Here is a 9,242-nt window from a genome sequence, read left to right as displayed (position 1 = left end):
AAAAATTATCCAATTAGGAGTTTTAAGTGTTTAAACTCGTGATTTATTTTTTTCATAAATAGTTTCCAAATAATTTTCACATTGTACACATCATCAATATAATGTGCTTAAAAACCAGCTGATGTGTACAATGTGAAAATTAGTTCCAAACTATTTATGGAAAAAAATGAATCACGATTTTTAAACCATTAAAACCCCTAATTGGATAGTTTTTCTTTGTTATTGCAAAATTAAACAAAATTCACTTGAAGAAATAAATAAAATAAAAAATATTTTCAATCCTTGGTGGGAATTTTTTTAAAAGTACGAAAAAGTATAACTATTTTTACAGGAAAACACCAATAAATATAATAAATTTTTAAAACTAAGAAATCCAGGTAGCCGTTTTAATCAAGGAAAAAAATTTCCGATCATTTCCCGGCTCGCAAAAAATTATTAAATTATTTTTATTCTTTGGAATTCTTTCCTTTTCCATTTTTTTGTAAAAGCCTTAGTTGCTGAGATGCACCCCTAAATGCTTTATATTTCTTTAGAATATTTTTGGACTCTTCGATTCTTTGAATTATTTTTATAAACTATTTGGATTACTTTAAAATTGTGAATTCTGATGAGCATAAGAATTGCAAGTGGTTAACATCCCTCAAACTTTTGAAATTAAATTTTAATTTGCAAGGCACAGTCTAGTTACTGGTTTTTGTAACTAAACAAATTATAAGGAAAAAGATTATACGTTTCAAATAATCAAGAAATAAAAACAAACAAAAAACAGAATTTTAATATAATTTTGATAAATAATTAAATGAGTAGTGGAAACCTTAGATTTTTCCTCGGAATTAAATGTAAATTGTCAATTCGACACTTCAGAGAAGTGTAAATATTACTTCAATTATGCGAAAAAATAATAAAATATTTTAGGATTTAAAAATACATGTAGGATAAATTTAGGCAGTGAAGTATTCGAACCTTCAATTCACTATTTTTATGAAAATTAAATTTTTTTAATAATGTTTGAAATTTCGCTAAAATTCTAAAATATGACAAGAATTTTTTTCAACTTATTTATATAGTATTTCGAAAATTTCTCTTTTAAAAGAAACCAGTAAGGAATTAATTTAACTTTTTAAAAAAGAAACCGTAAAAGAAATTCATTAATTTTAACATAATAATAAATATAATAATCTTAGGCCCTCATTAATTTTAATATTTTCGGCGTGCATAGACAGCCCCGAGTCAGCTATAGATATGGCTGGCGAAGGCAAGCGCGAGAATCAAGAAACAGAAAATCACCGGCTCTTTCGGTTTGGCTTTCGCCTTGGCCCCACCCCTCCCGTAGACGTAGACAAAGGACTTTGATGAAACTCCGTTTCACCGCGTGTGTTGTCGCCTGCTAGTTTGCTTTTACATTTTTAAGAAGAAAAAGTAGTTATATGATGTCTGGTGACTCTAACGATAATTTATCTAGTGTCGAGGAGTCTGAAGAAGAAAGCCTAACCCAGGTACCCCAAATAAGAAGACCGGTATAAATCAACACTATTTGCTATGACTCTGCTTGCACATGCAAGCATGGTCAAAACTATTTCTTGTAATTTTACCACTTTCAGAGAAGGACATAATATTTAATACTGCTAAAGAACCTTTTTTACGGAAAAAATAAAAAAAACTAATTTCAGTTTGTGATTTCACTTTTAGGTTATGTGACATTACAGTTCATTTCAGAAAAGTGCCAATGAGTTGTAGACGTGGTGTCGAAATAAACATGTAATCGATATCGATACGACAGCCATAACGACGTCGATTCGATAATTAAATCGACATCGAATCGAGGATCTGTTTCTGACTGGGAAAATTCTATCTAAAACTATTTGTTTTTGATGGAGATGTGTTTTTAGTTTTCAATCATTGTTTTATTCTTCACAAAACAATCGTAAAAAACTTGTATGCAAAAATTAAAATACATGTTTAAAATTGTATCTTCTCTTTCTAGTTCCCGTTTCCGGCACCAGATGGCGAAATAGTAAACCACCATTCCCATTAATTTTCCTTTATTTTGTAAAATCGAAGCTCAAACTTCAATCCTTGCATTTTAATACTGATACCTAAACGAACGGAATACTGTTTATTTAGTTTCTCTGATGTAGAAATTAATTTTTGTTTTGTACCCTGAAAACAATGTTGATACGACAACTATTTTTGTACTTTATTTTGCAGAATTGACTTGGCCGCATAAGGACAATGCAGTTCATCCTACTCCCATTCAACTTAATGTTCGTCATTACGAAAGTTATATAACTCGAGGTCGAACATATCCTTTAGCATTAGGGTTTTATGAAGCAGTAACAGATCATGTTCATCAGTACATTATTGGAGTAATCCCATATCGCTATGTTACATACTGGTGTCCATTAATGGCTCCTAGAGTAAATCAGCCCAATATCTTCGAAAGAGTTAAAGTACGCATAGATGGAAACATTGCCAACGTGTCTGTGCCAATATCTGTTCAGGATCCTCTAAACAGTGAATTTTTTGGGCCATTTTGGCCACGAGACATTGTTTCTGTCCAGATACCTGATGATATTTAAGAGTAAGAGCGTATGAGACCTATTCACAACCTTTGTTTTGCCAGAAATTTCTGAATCAGTTGCGATAATTAGGCATGCTTCAACAGAAATTGCTGAATAAGCTGAAATAAGTAGACACGCGCCTTGTCGTGGTGAAGGGAACCGGTCATCATTTTTCTACAAAACAGGCTGTTTTTAACACGATTTCTAATAATTAACACTTGCACTCATTTTATATTTGTAGGGGTTTTTAGGAAGTTGCTGGCCTGTCAGGGCAAATATCACTTCCACTGAAGTAGGAAGGCTTTTAAATTGCCTAAGCCACTCTTTAATTGGAGTATCACTCATAAAATCATCACGAGACACTTCCTGAATTATCAAAATGGTTTCCAAACATGAATAACCAAGATTTTGGTAAAACTGAATTCACACAATTTGTTCGGTGCGTTCCGTCATTCGGAAAGTCGACGCGTACAAAGTCAGATACTTTCTGGACAACTAATCTAGTGCTTACCTAAAAATTACTTAATAAATATAACATATTACTCATAATTTATCTGATAATATTAGCAGTACTTTGTATTATTAGTGTTGATGTCCAACATTTTAAATGTGATAATCATACATTTACGAAACTATAATAAATTTAAAAAATAGGGGATCATTCAGAAAATAACTTACGGTATCTTTCTGATATTTTCAAACTCGCAACACCCTCTCCCCATGTAAATAACATGAGATTCGCACCCCCCCCCCCCAATTAATTTATAGTAGTTTCCACAAGTTTTATCTTTTATATTATGCCATTTAATTGAGAACTTTTTAGTTAACAATATAGTTTTGTTGTTAGAAATTCAAAAATGTTGTTGAAATTTCGTCTTTTTGGTTGAAAAGTTCAAATCTTTTGGTAGAAATTTAATCCTTTTTGGGTAGAAATGCAATTGTATGGTTTAAAAGTAATCTGTTTTGGTAGAAAATTAACATTTTTGTTGAAAACCCAACAATTGGATTACAATTTTTTTCTTTAATGGCTAACGATTTAAAAAAATTCTTAAACATCCATCTTCTTGGTATTAACATTTATTTATTTTGTAGAAATTTAATTTTTTTTTAATGCTGAGTTTGAAAATTAATCTGTTTTAGTAAACATTCCTTTTTAATTAATTTTGGTAATACTTAAATTCAATATAAATCGTTTTTTATCCCAAAAATTTCAAATGAAAAGTATTGTATTAAAAAAATTAGAATTTTAAACAAAAAAGATTAATTTTCTACCGAAAGAGAGGAATTTGCAGTAAAATTGTTAACAAAGAGTTTCTTTTTAACTACGAGAGATTAATTTTCATCAAAAATATTATTAGTAATTTTTCGACGAAATAAGGTTTTAATTTTAAATAAAAAATTGAATTTATTTAAAATACTGTAGTTACCTAATCTAAGTATTAATTGAAACTCACCAATTTAAAGTTTTTTTTCAATGCCATTAAGAATACAAAATAATAATAATAACATAAAATACAAATTTTAAATAATTTTTATTTTGTTAGAAGTTTTTTAATACTTTAATTCGGGTTGGCATTAAACTATAAGAATTGAGATGAAGAAAATAAGTATTGTGTGTTTGTTTTTAAATTTATATTTCAATATAACTTTTATAAGGTTGCTGAGAAAATGAGAAAAAGCTTTTTTTAAATTTGAGATGTTTTAGAACAAATCTATAAGATTTTAAAGGTATTTTAATTTTAATTTATAGAAATTTTAAAAATAATATGAAAAATTCCAGTCTTTTTAAAGAATGTTTAAGAATTCTAGAAGTTTGGAAGAAATAAGAAAAATTCTGATAAATTTTCGGAAATATTTTTAAGTCTTTAAATATATCTAATCTATTTAAAACGTTTTAAGTTCCTGAAAATATTTTTTAATTAAGTGCATTTCTCTTGACATTAAAAAAAAATCATTCAAAATGTAAAAAATTGCCTTATAATCTAATACCTTTTTTCAGAAATTTTAGGAAAATTGGTTTATTCTCTTGAAACCTTTCGAAATCCTTTCAAACCTTATAAAGTTCATTTTTAAAATCTTAAAAAATCTTCATTTGTGAAAACCTTTTAAAGTTTAAAATACGGTTACACTCTTTTTCAAATATTTGTGAAATCGTTTGATATTTTTGAAAAGCTTTTTTAATTTTCTCTGGGTGTTCATTTTTAAAAATAAAAAATCTTTTAAAATGTTCACACGAATATTAATAAAATTCTTTCAATTAATCTTGTCAGACTTTCTAATCTTGAAATATTATTCAAGTTTTTCCTGATTTTTATTTAAATTCCGCAAAATTAAACATATTCCCTTGAAATCTTTCATATTCTTCTTTAAAAATTTGTGTAACTTTTTGAAATTTTGTTTTAAATAATCTGTTAAAATGAAATTTTCAAAACAAGAGAAATAATTATTTTGATTTTTCCTAGGAATTAAGATTTTTTCATTTTTTGTGAAACCTTACAAAACTCTTAAAAAACCTTCACAAGTTTCAATTGTTTAAAATCGTTTTAAAACTTCTGAACATCTCTTGCACTTCCTCCAATTTTTTACTGAATTAAGGTAACATGTCAAAATTGCAAAATTTTGCTTGAAAATGTTATACACGCTTTTAAAAAAATTTAGGAAATAATTAAAAATGGTTGTTATCTTTTTTCAATTTTCTCATAAAATTTATTACAAAACAATAATTTGAAATTTTCATACGAATCTGCAGAACTCTTTTCTTTCTCTTTACATCCTGCTCAATTCAGCTTACCAAACATTTCTTAAATCCTAAAAAACGTTTAAAAAATTGTGTCCAAATGTTTCGCATTCTTTTTCAACAAATTTTGAAATCATAAAAATTTTAAATTGTTCTTCAAAAATAAAACCTAAACCATTTATAATTTTCCCAAAAATCTTTAAAAAATTGCAATCTCAAATCTTTTAATAATTATTAAAGAACTTTTTCCCCAAATCTTCATAATAGGTTTATGATCATAATTTAATCTTTTATCACTTTGACAATGTGAGAAAAACAAATTATAGTGTGGTAGCGAAATGTTAAGAACAAAATTGTTCCCTACTACTAAATAATCATTTGCAATTCAATTTTTGAAGACAAACAGACCAATTTATTTAGAAGACAGTCGAATTTTCAAAAAATAAATGTTCATTACAAAAAAAAGAAACAAACCAATCAACAAACAATGACTTTTCTACTAAAAAAAGGTGAATTTCTAACTAAATAGCAGATTTTTAAACAAACCTAATTTAAAACCAAAATTTTTTAAGTTTCACTCAAAATAATGCCTCTTTGTCTTAAATTTTGTTGAAATTTTAAAAAGTATTATAAATTTTTCTAATTTAAATTAGTTAGTTTAATTGTTGTATTTGTTTTTAAAATGAATAAATAATATAAGATGATACATTTTTATGGCCAACTATTTCCCTGTCAGTAAAAATAATTATTTTTAATGCAGAAATGCACTTTCAAAGAGAACAATCTATCATTTTGTGTATTAGATTATACAATTTGTTTATAAGAATGAATTTCGCAAATCAACCAATTTTTTTCTTTAGTACACCTACCTGAATAAGATGATAACATTGCAGGACATAGTAATTTTTTTTGAGTTCGTCAAAAATGAAAATTTTAAGAATCGATATTTTCTTTGCTATTTGCATGAACATAAAATTTTAAACAAGCCAGAGTAAAAAAAAATTGGCTCAAATATAGGAACACATAAACGTTTCTCAATGTCTTTTATTTAATTTCATAAATTTTAAATTTGATATCTGATTCCGCATGAAAGTAAATTGTTCCAAAAAATGTCGGTAAGGTAGGAATCGGATAAAGTTTACATGCTATTAAACAAGAATGCTAATCAGAGGATCACCCTATTAGATATTTAATTTAAATTTATTGATATAGTTAAGAATTTAGTAAATAAAAATTTTTTATTTAATTTTAAATGAAGAAAAAAAATATTTTTTCCTTCGAGCCGGATTTGAACCAGCGACCTATGGATGTCTACTTTCTAAATTCCAACTACAGTCCACCGCTCTACCAACTGAGCTATCGAAGGCTGTTGCAAATGACCTCATTTTTTCTGAACTGGAATAAAATTCTGAACAACAATGATCTACTTTTTTTTCTAACGATATTTCACTTACTTTAATTTACAAAATTTGTTTGAATTGACAAAAAAAAATTTATACAAATATTTTATGATAATTGATATTTCTGGAATCCGCCAACCCCATGAAATTAGGCATGTATTTCGCAAAGCAAAAAAGATATTTTTGTAAATTTTTGGCAGAACCGGCAATATTACATGAGAACTTAACTTTCTACTAATAATGATATTTTAAAAAAATTGCTTGAACAATCTATAACTGTGTACAATAATTTTCTCTCAGAATAGAAATAAAAAGTTGCGGCTTTTAAATTCTTTTTAATCGTTTCAGTTAGAGCAAAGAAATAATTATTAATTTGAAAAATTTTTTAATTAAATTATTATTATAAATAACAATATTTTTTTAGAATTATTCTGTAAAGTAGCCATTTTTTCAGAAAGTTTTCAACTTTTTCTCAATTTACAGTTTGATTGACGAAATGATGAATACAAGTTTACAAAGAGTTTGCTTCAATAATTTATTATTGTTTATAACTATCTTCTCTTAGAGTAATATTAAAAAATTAAGACGTTTTCTGCAATTTTTAACCTTTCTATCAATTTATATTATTTATGAAACAATAAATAAAAAACAGCAAAGAGAATCATTTTTTAAACAGTACTGAATATTTTCCTAAATGAACTATTGTCACTCTTTTGCTAATCTTTACAATAAAATTAATTAATTTAATGATTCTCAATTATATTTATTCATTATTTGTTAATAACTAAAAATCTTTAGAAATTAAAAAATGTAAGATAAAAACGGAACTACCTATCATTACTCTAGGAGAACAACGATAATAAATTGTATTAGATTTTGTTTTGAAAAGAAATTGTTTAAACAAATACTTCATAAAGTTGCATCAATTATAAATGTTATCAAAAAATACCAAGAAATTGTTTGTTTGCTTAAAAAAACTGAATTTTCAAGCAACAAAGATGAAATCACAAAAGGAAATATAGTAGTAAATAAATAAATTTAAAAACATTTTCAATTTTAATTAAAAAGAATTGAATTCTTCCAAAAAGACGAGTTTTTAACAAAATAGTTTAATACATAGCTAAAAAAAATTTTAATTTAAATACTTACAATATCAATTAAAAAATTAAATTTCTGTCAAAATAGATGAATTTGCAAATCGGAAAAATAAATAAAAAAAAAAGAAATTGTTGGCTCACCTGCAAAAAAAGATTTTTTAGTACAGATGAAAAAATGTTAGCTTAATTATAATTTAAAGGACAAAATCAATTTTAATGCAGAATAAAATTTTCGAATAACTACACCAAAAAATTTAAGAATATTTTACAATTATTCGGAAATGTTTTAAAATTTAAAATAATTTAAATTTTCTAATCATTCTGAAAATTCCTCAATATCTTTTTAACTGAATTAAAATATAGCAAAAATTGTTTTAAACTTTTTTGGAATATTCTTCTTATGTTAATTTTAACAAAATTAAGAATATATTTTAATATTCCTCCGAATCTTCTCCTTTAAGTTTCTCAAAATTAGATTTTTTTAAACTTTTAAATATCTTATAAAATGATTTTAAAATTTCTCAAATTTTTGGAAAGTCCTGCAAAATAAGTAAAATTGCCTTCAAATGTTTCAGATTATTTTTTGATAATGTTTTGGAATGTTTTAATTTAAGAAAAATATTCTCTTAAAATAAATGTCGTAAAATAAACAATCATTTAAAATGTTCCGATCTATCCGAAATGAAATGTTATTCTCTTGAAACCTTTCAAAATTCTATAAAAGCTTCTATGCTGATTACAATCCTTTCTAAAAAAAAAATATTTATTTTAAAATTTCTAAATCCTTAAAAAGCTTCAAAATTTTTTCTCAAAATCTTCCAAAATCAATATTTTGTTTAAAATTTGTCGGTAATGACAACTGTTGGTTGCCGGTAGCGACCATTTTGTTATCGTTATCTTCAATTTATAAATTTCGCAAACTAAGATGATCTCAGATTTTGTTCATAATTTAATTCATCTCATCTTTATGAATGTATGAAAAAGTTTACAAATTATAGTGTGATAATAAAATGTTAAATGGTGATTTTCAGTTTGTTGCTATGAACTTTATGGAATTTTTTAAATTGTAATTTCCAAATAAGGCATTTTATTTGGTGATACAATTTATATCTGAATATTTCTAATGACTATTGATAAAAAAGAAAATTTTAATTCTGATTGTTTTATAATATTGAAAAATAATTCTGTTTTTAAATTCACATTCACGCAGAATGGGCTATGCAAACAATCAGATATTCAACTACAATGAGTGCGAGATTTTCAAGAATTTCGTGCCACCAATTTTATTAGATAGGATAGGATTGTACAATTTAAAAAAAAATTGAACTGTTAGCCAACTTCTTGTTTTGAGTACCAGGTGTATACATATGAAACCGGTATTGCCATTTAGCGGCCAGTAGGCACACTTGTAGGCACTGTCGGAACTTACCATTTGTGCTAATTGGCG

General features: G+C 25.9%; 1 non-coding gene across 1 annotated transcript; it reads right to left on the bottom strand.

Moving 5' to 3' along the window:
* Positions 1–6,571: 6,571 nt before the first annotated feature.
* Positions 6,572–6,664, bottom strand: Trnay-gua. The gene is made up of 2 exons: positions 6,628–6,664; positions 6,572–6,607 (listed from the first exon to the last, which is right to left on the bottom strand). It is a non-coding gene; the product is annotated as a tRNA-Tyr (tRNA).
* Positions 6,665–9,242: the final 2,578 nt, after the last annotated feature.

Source organism: Belonocnema kinseyi, chromosome 8 (genome assembly GCF_010883055.1).
Source record: "Belonocnema kinseyi isolate 2016_QV_RU_SX_M_011 chromosome 8, B_treatae_v1, whole genome shotgun sequence".
Taxonomy (NCBI): Eukaryota; Metazoa; Arthropoda; class Insecta; order Hymenoptera; family Cynipidae; genus Belonocnema; species Belonocnema kinseyi.
This window is presented reverse-complemented; position numbering and strand designations above follow the sequence as displayed.